General features: G+C 34.4%; 2 protein-coding genes across 4 annotated transcripts in view; one reads left to right on the forward strand and one right to left on the reverse strand.

Moving 5' to 3' along the window:
* The window catches only part of LOC118184426 (uncharacterized), a 235,469-nt gene that overhangs the window by 189,955 nt on the left and 30,218 nt on the right, over nt 1-15,296 (reverse strand). Inside the window, exon 1 of one of the 2 annotated variants that reach the window (XM_085811865.1) lies at nt 5,817-5,835. The exons of the other annotated variant lie outside the window; for it this stretch is intronic. The gene's annotated coding sequence lies outside the window, so the exon portion shown is untranslated. Of the gene's footprint in view, nt 1-5,816; nt 5,836-15,296 lie in introns of those variants that run through there. 2 annotated transcript variants of the gene reach the window in all.
* The window catches only part of sicily (NADH dehydrogenase (ubiquinone) complex I, assembly factor 6 homolog sicily), a 217,872-nt gene that overhangs the window by 77,876 nt on the left and 124,700 nt on the right, over nt 1-15,296 (forward strand). The window lies entirely within an intron of this gene.

Consider the following 15,296-nt stretch of genomic DNA (forward strand, 5'->3'; position numbering starts at 1 on the left):
GAGCAGGTCCACTATGAATGGCATTATCAGGTGTTATTGGCAGAACGATTTTCGACATCTGGCTATACGGCTTTCCGACCCAGGAGGTTTCAGACAGACGATACGGAATATTTCAAAGTCCATGAATTTCGGAAATCAACAACTTTATTGTTTCTCGAATCAAGGAGAACATGTTCCTGTTCATGCGATTATACGCCGGGTTATAAGGCTGCTGTTTAGAGTATGCAATACTACTGGAGGACGTGCTGCCTTACGAATTCTCAGCAAACTTGATCATTTCATACCAGCTTGCGGTCTGTCTATTTACATACTACTCTCGCATTTGTAGAAACTTTTTGTCTTTGTGCACAAGTTGAATTGCCAGATAGTGTAATGATAATAATTACTCAAGCATAATAAATCCTTCAAAGGAAATACCAGGCGTGAAGAAATAACATAGGACATCTAATACAGTTGCATGCAATAATTTTGTAGAAACCTCCTTAAGTAAGTAGGTTAGATGGACACGAATATCTGAAGCTTCATTGAAAAAAATATTAACGCACTAAGGCTAGATGAACAACTTATGTTTTACCTAGTCCAAACTTAAGAAGAAAACATAGGTAAAGCAAATTTTCTCTAAAGCCAAAGCAATATCGCAGATCATCGCAATCTCTCGCAAAGCAAAGTCCAAAGCAGTCATCGAGCACAAAGCTCAACAGTGTAAAACAGAAAGAAATCACGACCCATATGACTCACACGCGCTCACAACCACCGATTTATAGGGTTACTCAATGGCGAGGGTAAACACGTCTGGAAGTTCCAAGAAAAATCTTTCTTTGGGCTCCAAAATATGTTTTTCGCAAACTTTAATAATATCCTCATATTGGTGAAAATTTTCCAAATGTTTCAGGTCTGTTAGGATTTCTGCCCATACACCACTAACCTACTACGCTTCTACTTAAACTACGGTTCTACTTAAACTACACCGCCGACTTGGTACTACTATTGCAACACCAATCGACTTGAAGTTTAAAGTCCAATAACACAAAACGTAAACATATAAAAATAAATTATAAACAAAGAAAATAAATATTTATAAAAGCCTTGCCCCGTGCCTAAGGAATGACATCAAGGATTATGAAATCGTTAAGATTAGGAAGAAATAACCCTCACTGAGAAGCAGATTTATCGCAATGTACTACAACAAACTTGCTATTGTAATGCTGCCGTTAAATTTAGAATACCTCGTTCCTTTAGATTCGCATTAACCAGTCGTTGAGTTTCTGTATAATAACTGGGAATGCGCCCTCTGTCGATGTCTGTAACTTGAGCGATTTCTTTTAACGATGTTTGAAGTTTAACAACCATATTTAATGTCCTTTCTTGACATGGCATTAAATTGCGTCTTCATCCTCTCAATCGTAGAGGTGACCCTTTCCCTGTGAAACGATGAATGTCTTTTATAGTGCTTGCAGATCTTCTAGATGCTACTTAGGTAAAAAGTGCAGTCATGCAAAAGAGGACTGAAAAACAGATCACATGGCAGATGAAGATCACAATGGAATATCATTTATGACAGAAAATTCTGGTGTTGTCACAAACTGCACTCTTATTATTCTGGCAGAACTTCGGTCTACAAATTAGTGAGAGACATCATTTGCAGTCAGATTGTGGATGTAAAGCAGAAGTGTATGAGTCTTTTCCATAAACAAAATTTTTTAAACGCAGTCCTTTAAGCATACTAGATATGAAAATTGTTTCTTGTTTTAGGGTGAACAAGCGGAGACACTTCAAAACGAGAAATCCAGTTTTCTGTTTGTATTTCTGCAACAGATGAAGCTTCTTAGTCAGGAGTGACAAGTTTTCAACCACTTACTTATATAATCCTTTACAATGGGATGTACTAGATACTATTCATTTTTCCGAAATAAAGTTCCGACAGTCCACGGCGACTCTCTCAGATGATTCTGTTGTATTGTAGCACTGTCATTTCCTTCAAGTACGCATTTATGGGTTTTTACTTTCTAGGCACGCATCATGGGATTTGCATAAATTTTCCAGATCTGCTTTAGCTTTGTTTGAGAGGAAATCTTCACGAACTTTCTACAACATTTTTGTTGCACCAAACTGACATCCAGTAAGGACATTGTGAAACTCAGGCAAACCACTGGTTATTCGACATCTCGGTAAGATGAGTTGCCGTCCCAAGTTCTTCTCATCGTCAGCTTTCCAGAGATATACCTCAGAGTATTTTACTCGTATCTAAGTTTCTAAATAAAGGTAGAGCACTTTACCTAGAAATTGAATTGACTCCCATACGGGAAAATCCAACTTCCAATATAAGTTTTATTGAAACTTCCGAAATTTCAAGTTGGCGAGAAATTTCCTAATTTCGCCAAGGCTCATTTTAGAGGGTTTCTGCTTACACTCTTTTGCAAAAAAATCGAAGCACCAAGAAAGACTTTTGCGATCGTGATGAAATTTAGTATGCAAAAACATCTTGATCGAACATGCAAATGATCAAAGTTTCAATGCAAATGAACAGTAATTGCGATCATAGCACGCATTTCTAGTGCGTAATTCGCAAAGTACAAAACCAGTAACAGAGGTGGAATTCTTTTTCTTTTCTGCTATTGTAATTCCATAATGAAGCAACTAAAAATGCCATTACGACGATATCGAAGACCTTACAGACAACTAAACAACTTCAAACGTGGTCGCATTGTAGGGTTGCGTGAAGCTTTGTGATCATACCTAGCAATAGGCCACCACCTGCAGCGTACAGATTCTGCTAGTGCAAAGATGTTCGCAGCAATGGTTGCTACAAGGAAATTGCCGGCGAAATGAAGGCTCTGGAAGGCCGAGGATCACAAACGAGAGGGGTAAGATAGGATGACTATTCGCCAAACCCGAAACGCCACAAAGGTATCATTGTCGACTATTCAACGCACTACAGCCACGTCTATACCTCCCGTGGTACCGTTCACCATCTCACGGCGCTTGTCTGAGGCGGGGTTACACTCACAAAGGCCTTTAAGACGTTTGCTTTTGACCTCGCAACATCAGCGGAGTGGAGTCGTCTGGAGCGTCGATCATCACGGCTGCCATCAGACTGGATGGTATAGTGTTCAGCGATGAATCCCGCTTCACTCTTGAATCAGATTACCACCGTGTTCGTGCCTGGAGAGGACGGGGGCCAGCGGTCTCAATCAGCTTTTCTTTTGCAAAGACATACAGGCATAAACCCTGGTGTGATTGTGTGGGGCGCTATTTCTTATGACAGCAGGTCATCTTTAGTCATCCTCTGTATATCTTTAACAGCTCAACGATATGTTGATACCAACCTGCAGCCGGTTGCATTACCCTTCATGGCACGTCATTCTGGAGCCATTTTACAACAAGACCGCTCGCATATCCCAGGCCACATACCACTCGCATATCCCTGGACTGTCTCCGTGCGTTGATACTCTACCTTGGCCAGCAAGGTCCTCAGACCTCTCACCAATCGAGCATGTCTGGGACATGCCAGGCTGCCAGATTCGGACACCACAAAATATCGCAGATCTGTAGTGACAACTGATGAATGCCATACAGAATATGTCGCAGGATGACATTAGGAACTTTTACCTTTCCTTACCTCGACGAATTCAAGCATGCATTGGCGGTTAGACCAACTACTAATTTGAACACTTAGTGGGTGAGTGTGAGCCGTGAGCAGGTACTATGATCTTGATTTCTTAATCTTTTTATTATCTGTGTATGAACTATACACATATACAATTTCATCAAAAACAACTACTTCCTTCATGGTACTTTGATTCTTTTTGCAAAAAAGCGTATTTCTGAAAAGTGTTAACTTAGTGATAAAATTAGTTAATTTATCACTGCATTAACGCCCTTCACCATTTTCATTTTTTCGCATTTGCAGATGCTTTACAACTCAACTTAGACCTCGAATTTTTATTTTCAATTGTATCAAACTACTATCCTGCTGCTCAATTCGAGTCAACAACTTTTCAGCACAATTTTGTTCTTTCCAATCGGTACAACACAGTTTTCTTTTTTTTCCAGACAAATGAAAGACACACAGAGAAACTAAGGAATATCGTTTACACTGGTGTTCTTTTCCATTCCATTACTTATTTAATTAATTTAATTTATTATTAACTTTGTTCATTTAACCTAATTTTAGCTGCGATTTCTAGGTTCTACACTTACTGCATTTTTAATTTGCCAACGCCATGTGGATAGATTCTGATTTCTTGTAAAACATTTTCCTAGTCATTAATCCCTTAAAAGAATTCTTATTACAATTTATTATTAAATTAATTCTTTTTCCTATTTGTATGCCTATTGTTTGGTGAATTGTTTCCTAATTTAGGTGAAGAGTCTACCATTCTAAAAAAAAGTGGAAAATTGTTTCATTTCCTTAAATTTGGACTTTAAAATTATAATTATTTTTAATTTGTAATTGTTTTTCTTGCTTCTTATTTGACCAATTGTTTATCTGGTTTCTAATTTCTAATTTCTTTTATACTGTTTAAACTTTATACAGTAGTTTTTGTTTTGGGTCACGTTAGAGAAGATTATATCTTGATGATTTATTTAAAAAAAATTTTTTTAAATTTTTTACTTTATTTTATTGCATTCTTTTTGTCTTAAAATTTTTTAATGATTTTACATTATTTTAATTGATTTAAGTTTTTTTACATTGTTTTTAATTCATTTTATGAATTTAAAGTCCTCCAGATGTAATTCAGAACCCCGGCTCTGTTGAAAATATTTTGGGTTGTTCCTTGAAAAGAACAAAGAATTTATATGTTTTCATTACATTATTTTTATTATGTTTCTTTATTGAATTTTTTGTTTTTGTTTCAATTTTGATGTATGTTCTTCTTGTTAGACTGCAAACCGGCAGTCTTGATTTAATTATTTAATTATTATATCTTATCTATTTAATATATACACACACACACACATATATATATATATATATTTAAATTTAAACAAATTTAAATTCAATTTTTAACAAATACGTATAAAAGTAAAAAAGCAAATTTAAATCCTAAAAAAAAGAAAAAAAGCCAAAATAATTTTTTAAAAAATGTGCAAACATATAAAAGATTTAATACTTGAACTAATCTACAATATCATTTAAATTCAGAAGCATAAGCAAATCAAGTGCAAAATCAATCCATGAAAATAAATTTACTAATTTAATAAATTAAAATTAAATTAAACATTTTTTTTAAAAATGCATATGTGAATGACCGTTGAGTAGGCAGGAGACAGACTTATCAAGGGGAAGTTGCCTCCAAACCTAACTCTCCAATCATTCAATTTGTGTTTCGTCATTCATGCAGGCAAGGGTAAAAGTCAAAACCAAAAGTAATTTCAATAAAGTGATTCCCTTAGAAATTAACATTTAAGAATTAACATTTAAGAATTAAAGTTCAAAAAGGAAAATACTAATGAAGTCTTTTGAGAAACAAGTAAAGTCAATAATTAAACTTTTTTAAAAAAAAATTAAATTTTTTTAAAAAATTAATTTTTTATAAAAAAATAATAAAATAATCTAGAAACCAATGTAATTTAGAAACCCTTGTCTACAGAAACCTCCCCTACACGAATATGCATATCAATAAAAAGAAACTAAAAAAGAACTAGACATAACCCATACAAACCAATAAGAAACAAAAAGAACTAATTACTATTTTTAAAAAACAAATATATATTTAAAAATATAATTTCATATTTAGAAAATACTTAGATACTACATAAAAATTTTAAAAAATACTTAAGCAAGTAAATAGTAAGTTTTAATTCTAACTTACCTACTATATGAGTGTTGGGGTCTGCAAAAGTGTTGTAAAAGAGAAGTAAGTGTGTTCTTCAAATTATATAGATGGCGCTTATGTAGGTAAAGTTGAGTGTCAAGCTGCTATCTTTGTTAGAGTAAAAAAAAAAAAAAATTGTAAACATTAATATTAAAAATTAAATTAAATTAAATTAAAAATTAAAAATCCTAAAGGTAGTAATTATCAATTTTTTAGGGAGTTAAGAACTGAGCCAATCAAGAGATGTAAGTTTGCTTGAAGAAAAATAAAGTGAAATGGTATTGTGAATAAAATGTAAACTGTTTGTAATGTGAAATGTGTGTTCTGTTGAAAAAGTGTGTAAAAATTGTAAAAAAAAAAAAAAAAAAAAAAACGCTAAGTGGAAAATTTTTTTGTGTGAAAATTGCAAAAAATTAAAGTAATTAAGAAAACTGAAATGTTTTAATATTAAAGTTTTAAAGTAAAATTTCCCAAAATTTTTTGAAAAGAAGTCCTTAAAAAACCTCTAAAAAATTCCAGAAATTTCTCAAAAGTTACTTTAGGAAGTTAATTAAAACTTAAATTTAATGAAAGAAAATATTAAAAGTTTAATGAACTTGATTTCAATTGGTATATCAAAACTTAACTAAATACTGGCTAAAGTATGGAAAATTAGAAGAAGAAGATTAAAATCTTCACTCAATTCGGGCTATAATTGAGACTTTTGAAAAGAGTTGGCCCTTTATTAGTAAAAGGAAAGAATCCAGTATTGATTAAATATACATATTTACAAAATATTTACAATAAAAATTTACAATAATTTCTCTACTCTTTTATATCCTTCATTACCCTCCAGCTAAGATTTAAGGTAATGTTATCATATCCAAAAGAGCCAAAAATTATAAAGTAAAGTCAAGGCCTTATATATACTGATTCAAAAATACCTAGCAAAAAATGTAATAGTAGGTAAATAGAAGGGATCAAAATGAAAAGATCTGTATCGTTCATACATACTGATTAGAATGTATGTACGGAATTACGCTTTGAGGCAGAATAGGGCGCTGTTAAGTGGTAAATCATTATTCTCAGTATCGATTCAAAAGGTATGCATTACACGATATGAAAGCGGAGTTCCTCGATACGCGTTTCATCTATGGGGCTGCGTACAAAAACTGGACAGCTGCTCAAGGGAAGTTCTGAGAAATAGTTCCCTTGAATATCTGCTCACTTTTAGTCACGTTCTCATAAATAGAATGCGTTTTGGCAAGCTCCTGTTTTGTTACGCTTTACGCCAACAGAAGGCTTTTACCTAGCGCTCAATAGCCATCTGCTCCGGGCAGCATATTTCACAAGTGCACATCAGCACAGCCACTGCGGGAGGGGTTTCGAAAATGGACCAATGAGCTGCTATTGCTCTTGCGATACTAGATCTTCGTGCATGTGGGCGTATGTTGTTTACGTTTTAATTTTCATTTGTTTCGCAGTTATAAATATATGACGTAATAGTAGAAAATCTCGTAGTGCTTTCGTTTTCTGAATTTGATTAATCCCTGATATTTCACTTTCGCGATTTTTATCACGCATTAATATTAGGATTGATGTTCACGGCATATAATGTGGATTAAGAGAATTCAAGTATATATTTTTTTTAATTGAGCGGAGAATGACTGAAAGTGTTACAATGAATCTAGTGTTTTCTTATTTCAGTGCTTGCATTCTTTTGATTTTTAAAATGTAAGATTCAGAATACATATGATCTGATTATATCCATTGTTTAACATTAAAAATTATATGTGAATAAATTGAATATACTCGATGATAAATTCCCCCTGTTTGATGAGTATTTCTTGTGTAGACGGTACATTTAAAAGAGAGCATTTAATAAATGGGAAATTTAATGCTCTATTCTCTAAATGTATACGAATGCAAATTAGTAACGTTTTATGTAAAGATTGCATTTGGGCTCAGATGTTTATCACATATTTCTTTCTTCGTCTTATTTACTACTTATTAAATAATATTTCACATCGATACTTTTGCGAAGTTTGCAACATGTGCTTGTATTTATTTCAACCAGATAGTGAAATCTTCATAATTTCCTATATTTCACCTAACTTCGCAATGAAAAGTTTTAGAAGCAATCGACGGTGCTTTAATTATTTTGTAAAGAAAATTGCGTGGCAGAATATTTTCAACCATCTTGCTTAAATCTTAAAGCACGCAAAAGGTCATGTGACATGACAGAAATATTACTGGAGGCTCATTGGTCCATCCTAGAAGCCACTCCCTCGGTGGCTACACAGATGTGCACTTGTGAAATATGCCTCCGGGCACATGTTCCATTACAAAATCTGCTTATTTATGTCTAATTTATATCTGCTTGTTTATGTTATATTTTATTTAGTTCAGCATTGATTTAGGCCTTTTTTTTTTTTTTTTTTTTTTTTTTTTTTTTTTGCAAAAGTATTTAATGGTATTTATGACCAATTAGTTTATTTCTTTCTTTACATTTGCTCTTTATTTCAATTTTTTACCCTATTTTTATTCCATTTTCTCATTTTTAGTTTTAAGTATTGTTCAATATGATTGCTTTGTTTATTTTTGAATTTTATTGTTAACAATAGTCTGTCCTTGCGTCGAGAAATCATCTCGCGGTTCAAAACAAAAGATGAAATTCGAATATGTTAAAATGTGAATTGATAAGTCGGGAACTTTTTATGAAATCAGCAGTAATTCATCTGTGTATTCTTCTGTTTTACATTTTAATTGACACAGCTGTATCTTTGTTAATTTCAATTAATTATTGTTTTGACAATAGTGCACATCAGCTTTCTAAAATGCTTTCTTTATTGCCCATTTTTACAACATTAGTACACTTCAGCATTCTAAATTTCACTTGGAATTTCCTAGGTGATAATTTCCTTTATTTTATCTATTGCCACTATTGCATTAAATAATATCATTGCAGCAACGTTAGGTGAATGTTTAATGAGAGCAGCATTGACTCTAATTACAATAAAGAAAAACATCTAACTGATAAAAAAATTTTCATGCCAAACAAAACAATTTTCATGGAAACAAAATTAGGATAATTTATGTTGTTATTTATATAATTTCAAACGTACCACTGACTAGTATAAATCCTTGACTAAACTGAAATTACGCTACAACTCGTGGCTATACAGTAGTTGTACTTTTTATTTATATAGCAATTACCTCAATATCATATTCACAATTTATATGTTAACTAGTTAGTATTATTTCGTAACACCATCTTCTTATTCTGCAATTTCTTTCATAAAATATGTATTTATAAGCTAAATTTTAGAACAAAAATATAGCAAAAAAGGGTTGTTATTTTCCAGCAAATACAGTGTGTAAGATTTATATACGTATTGAAAAGAGAGATTAATAACTGAAACATATTTAAATAAATTTATTAATATTAAACAAAATGCCACGAAAGTAATATGAATGAAATAGAATAGAATAAAGCAGAATATAAATTTCGAGCTATTTCACACGAAAAAGGCAAAGCAACTTGAAGCATAAGCTCGGAACTCAATATATATATATATATATATATATATATATATATAATAGATATTTGTTATCCTAATGTGTATGTATGTAATACATATATATGCTTTTTAAGATTAAAGGAAGTATTTGAGGATGTGAGTTTCTCTCATCCTAAGCCAATTGGATAAATATAAAAAAACAGGTAAATACAACAATAAAAGCTATAAAAATGTAAAAATACTTGAAAAAATATTGAAATACACGACAAACTAGGAAAATATTCATTGTAAGGTAAAATACATAATAGAATATTTCTAATGAAACTGTAAATATGAATATGCCTTCTCGTCCTTCATTTATGGAGAATTGGAACTTAATGAAATTTAAAGAAATTAAATTCTCGAGAATCAGAGTCGAAAACTTTGTTATAAATCCGGAAATGTTTCAAGACGAAATCCTAGAGTGCAAGAACTGCTTTTATTGTCATAATGATTATCAAAATTGCATTACTATTATTTACATTAATCATATTTTTAAAATTAAATAAAATAGAAAGTAATTGAAAACATGAACCTGAGCTGTCAGCTTATTAGGCTTTTGCACTGATAAACGAACTCGTGATTCGAAACATAGAAGCAAAATGGTAGTGACATCGTGATTATCAACAGAAGAATGTAATACTTTGATAAATTGCAGAATTCAACCTTGCTTCTGCATTAATTTATGCAATAAAGAAGCTTGGCCCAAAACCGAATGACTCGACCTTCGTAAAGAGCAAGAAGATCAATGATTTGAATACCATCAGGTGATGCAAACGATATTTAGGTCATCAGCTGAGGGGGAGTCCTGTAATCAGACTCTTTGTATTCCAGCGAGATACGTGAGATTCGCCATAAATTTCTATTCGTCCTTCATTCAAAAGTAAAAAAATTCCAAGCGTATTTTCTATTAATCAAGTAATCTTTTGCGATGTTTAAGAGTAACAGAAATTTCACTATTTTGGTTTTGAAATGCCTTAAGCGGAGTCTTACCTAGCTTTGGAAAGTTATTTTATCTTAAAAACAGTCATTGTTTTGATTGTTGATGAAAGACATGAACACTGTCCATTTACCATTTTTTTATGTTACTCGCTTTTATCCCACATTCGCCACCATCCAGTGAGAGAACTCTGTGCAGGGAGCATGGCATTCGTATATAACATAGTTCTTCTCCGAGCTAGGAGAGCACATCTCTTATTTTGCTTTTAGATATCTGCTGATGCTTGCGGATCGTTGTTCAGAAATTTGTATGGAGCTTTCTGTTGTTTGTCAAATTGTTAAATGATATTTGCTCACTGCATATACAAAGGTCATCATGGCTTTGACAAAAGCCTATAGATCACCAGTACGGCAACAACAGTAATTGGTGGCATTAACAATCATCAGTATCCTTTGCTTACGACCAACGGTGTCAACTGTTTATTTAATTTCAACAATTTATCTAAATTTACGACTTTTCCCCACATGAATGACCCTAAAAATTCACCATTAGATACCATGAGCCTTTTCTGATGAAAAACTAGCTTCCTTTGGTATAATTTTATTAGTCCAAAGTGGCAATTTGCCCAGAAGGACTATTAATTTCGTTTTGACATTTTGCGTCGATTCACGATAAGCGTTGTTTCACTTTTCAAATTGTTGCCACTAAATATTATCGCCCTGTATCATATTTAAAGATATTAAATAATGAAGAATCTGCATGAATGTATGTATGTTTCTCACAATGTGGTAAAACAACGGTACCTAGAGCCATCAAAATCCGAATAATGTTATCTTCCATAGAATATGGGCATGTGGAAGCCCTAATTTGAATCTGAAATTTGTTTTATTATAGATTTCATATTTTGTAACGCTTCAACGAATTTTCGATTAACAAACTAAACGATTTTAAAGCCAGCAATGGCAACACTGTACGGAAAAAAATTTTTATTTCGACCGCGAGAGATTCTTTATCGGAAATTTTAAAGATATGCTGATTTTAAAATTATTTTGCGATACTGCTCTTGAACTGAATTTCAAGGTTTAAGTGAAAATAACATGATATTGAATAAATAAAGGTAACACACAAAATGTTAAAAAAACGCCCCTTTGAACGCAATTTCAAATCTGAAACCTTTCAGAAATTTTATTTTTAATTTATTCAAATATACTGGTAACATTCAAATATACTGGTAACTGGCTTCACACTGGTAACATTCACGTTGAATTTTAGAAAGGACAATGATGATTTGAAATTTACTAGGATTTAGTTTTTAAATCAGTTTCCATTTCATGTCTCTTGGCTCGTCACGATACTCGCTGAGACCACAAATTTATGTAAACTGAATAACAGTCATTGTAGTTTTAAAAGTACAATGTAATTTTAGTATATTGGAGTTGGTTCTGTGATTTTGCAGCCTAGCCTATGGAATTTGCTCACATAACTGTGAAAGAGTTGCGAAGAAGGTTTGGTTGAGGTCGGTAATTGCTCAGAAAGTCATACTGACCTCGGAGGTGTTGTAGATTTGAGTTTGGATATTGTTGTAATCATATTGTAATTACAATGAACACGCAGGCAGCTTACTGTTACAAATTTTAACGGGAAGATCTGAAATTTTAATTTGCTACCATTTTGGTTTTGTAACAACCCATAGTCGTGAATAATAAAGTACGTGTTAAGATTTACCTTTGAGTTTTATCTAATGTTCAACAAATAAGCAGTATCAGAGGGAATAACTGGCCAGTTATTAGAATTAACTTCTATGGAGAGTCATCAGTTTTGGGGACAAGCAATTCTAAGCTTTTTTACATAGAAAAAGTTATACTGTGAAAATCAATACATAGGTCATTGAATTTCACATACTGGTGATCCACTGGTTATTGGTGTAGAGGAGAGAACGTTAGCCTCTGAGCTACTGGTCACCAACAACATTCAGGGTATCATTGTGCTTCCGTATAATTTGGACTTAAAACGCTTTCTGAATTTACTGCACAGCTCCACACTGATGACCACTACGGACCTCAAGTGACTCTTAACCTACCGGTCAACTACTGACCTCGATAGACATTGACGAGCACTAACAACCGAAAGCCTTGACGGGTTCTGATGCGTTTCCCTTAATTTTCATATTTATGTTGCATCAACAATGGTGACAACATATTACTTTTTGGATATACACTGGTGTGCAAAAATTAAGGACGAGACGGTTTTTTTCAATATAACTTTGTACAAAAGCTTTCCAAATCAACACATTTAATACCGTAAGATCCCCAATACGTAAGGACATGCGTAATGTAAGCAACACTTACTAAAAGAGAAATCAGAGGGATAAAAAGAAGCTTTATTGAAAAAGTAGCATGGAGCGCAATGCGACTGAAGGCCGAAACATCCCTGTGATGGGTGTCCAGCAAGAAACATCCGGTCTTTAATACGGGATATGATCTCCCCTGACTGCTAGGCAGGTTTCACAGCGTCTGCCCATGCTGAGAATGAGGGTGTCAATGAGTTGTTGAGGCATTGCTGCCCATTCGTCTTGCAGCGCCAATCGAAGTTTCGGAATCGTTACTGGTGGTAAGGTACGAGATGCCAAGCGTCTGCCTAGAATATCCCATACATGCTCGATGCGATTGAGATCCAGAGATCGTGCCGGCCAATCCATACGTTCAATATCCTCACTCTCTAAGAGCTGTTCGGAAGCTACTGTGCGATGACATGGTGCCTTGTGGTCCATGAAAAGGAACTGCGGACCCATAGCGCCTCTAAAAAGACGCACATGTGGAAGAAGAATCTCGTTACAATAACGGGTCCCGTTGACTGAACCTGCGTCGAAGATGTGAAGGTCTGTACGACTACCAAGCATGATGCCTCTCCAAACGAGAACACCGCCACCTCCATACCTGTCCCTTTCAATGATGTTTGAGGGATGATTGCGGCTTCCCCGCTCTCTCCAGATGAGTATGCGATGAGAATCGCTACTCAGACTGAATCTGCTCTCATCTGTAAAGAGTGCTCGTCCCCATTCAGTGTCTCTCCAATTCCGGTGTTCCCGGCACCACAGAGAAAGCCTTCTCCGATGGGCAGGCGTTAGAGGTACACACCGTACAGGGCGTCGTGCAAACAGACCACCACCGTGCAGTCTTCTGGCCACGGTAAAACGCGATATCGGTCGTCCAGTCGCCTGTGTCGTGTGTCTAGCGATTTCTCCCGCTGTCTGCCGCCTGTTTCTTCTGGCCTGTAAGGCAATATACCGGTCATCTGCGGGTGTGGTTCCTCGTGGACGACCACTACTAAACTCCCGGATAGCTGTTCCTGTAGTTTGAAATTGTCTCCAAAGTCGTGAAACGATGCTGTGAGCAATTCCGAACTCTGCACCACACTTGTCACACTGCGGCCTTCCTCCAACTTTCCAATGATTCGACCTCGGGTAAAAGCATCCAGATGTCGTCTAACAGATTGATTATTCGCCATTTCTCGCTAAGGCAGCAACTCGGTGTGATTTTAACTGCTATACAGCGTGCAATCTCTTTGCCAGAAATACTGATCTTACACCGACAATATGCTTTATACTACTTAGAAACTCCCCCATTACGTCTACCTGCATATCTGTGCATGTGCTACCGTACATCACCTTACTTAATCTCCTGATTGGTCTTTCTATCCGCTCTGCCTCTTCGTTCAGCTGATATGCTAATTTTTCGACTTCGTCCTTAATTTTTGCACACCAGTGTATATTGGAGTAACGAGAGTGGTATAAAATGAGATCTTCAGACTGACTTAACAGCGCAGTTGAAGAGCACTTCTCTAGAAACTTTACCACCACGAATACCACGTGATACAACGAACTTTGGATTAGAGCTATTTATTCTGTAAATATTTTCTGTGTTATATCCAAGGATTTACTTTTTATTTATTCATATTCTGCATCTATATTTTATCGCAAAATTTTTGCATTGAATTGCTTCCTCAAGTGCACTACACCCCAATTCCCTTTCACGCCAGCGGAGGGGGTGGTAGTAGCAGTCTCTAAATATGATCCTGAGCATAGATTCTCGACTTTGTCACTCTACGACACTCTCTTTTCGTCCATTCGGATGACTGTGGGATTGCACATAATTTTTTTAATGCTAAGAAGGAAGGCCCTAGGCCACATTATGGATGGACTCAGAATCAGCAACGCTACTATGATCCTACAATCAATGAGATACATTCCGCAAGAGAAGAAGAGGAAGAATGACCTTGCTTGTTTGCATTAGCTGTACATAAGTCACGTGATCTCTGAGGTCATCTGCTTTGCTTGTTTACAAAAGGTATACATAAGTCACGTGATCAATGAGCTCATCGGAATGTATCTCATTTAAAATTATTGTTATTACTACATTGCTACACAAAGGTCACTTATGGTTAATCCAAGTGACACTGAATTATTAGGTCACATGTGACCAATATTTTTGGAATGCACTGATGTCCTCCAATTTAGTTTCAATGTAAATATCTGCCTGATTTTCTCAGCTATAGTGTTTACTTTTCTAATATCCCAAAGGAAGTATTATTGTTTCATTTACGCTATATTCAAGTCCTGGTAAAACAGAAATTATTACCAGTTCACTTGGGAGAAATATGCTTTACAAGTATATGGGCGCAGAATATCCTAGTTTAAAAAAATATACACATTTCCGTCTCGAATAATCGTCGTTTCTAAACTAAAGAAATGCCAAATTTTCTATGTGGCGTTAATTTATGACGGAATGAAATCATGGTAAATTTTGCCTTTAAAGTTTTGCATTATTATTATTTTTTTATTTTATATATTTTGTGGCAAAACAAAATGTATACGCTGCTAAAAATTGAACTGCGAACGCGAAACTCCGTATGCATGTACCTTTTAGGAAAACATACAAATGTTGGTGGGAAAAAATATTAAGAAATGATGGCAACAAGAAGATCATATTCTGCAAGTAA

This window comes from Stegodyphus dumicola, chromosome 2, assembly GCF_044657685.1.
Source record: "Stegodyphus dumicola isolate Sdum_Otavi_A_Nest chromosome 2, ASM4465768v1".
In the NCBI taxonomy this organism is placed as follows: Eukaryota; Metazoa; Arthropoda; class Arachnida; order Araneae; family Eresidae; genus Stegodyphus; species Stegodyphus dumicola.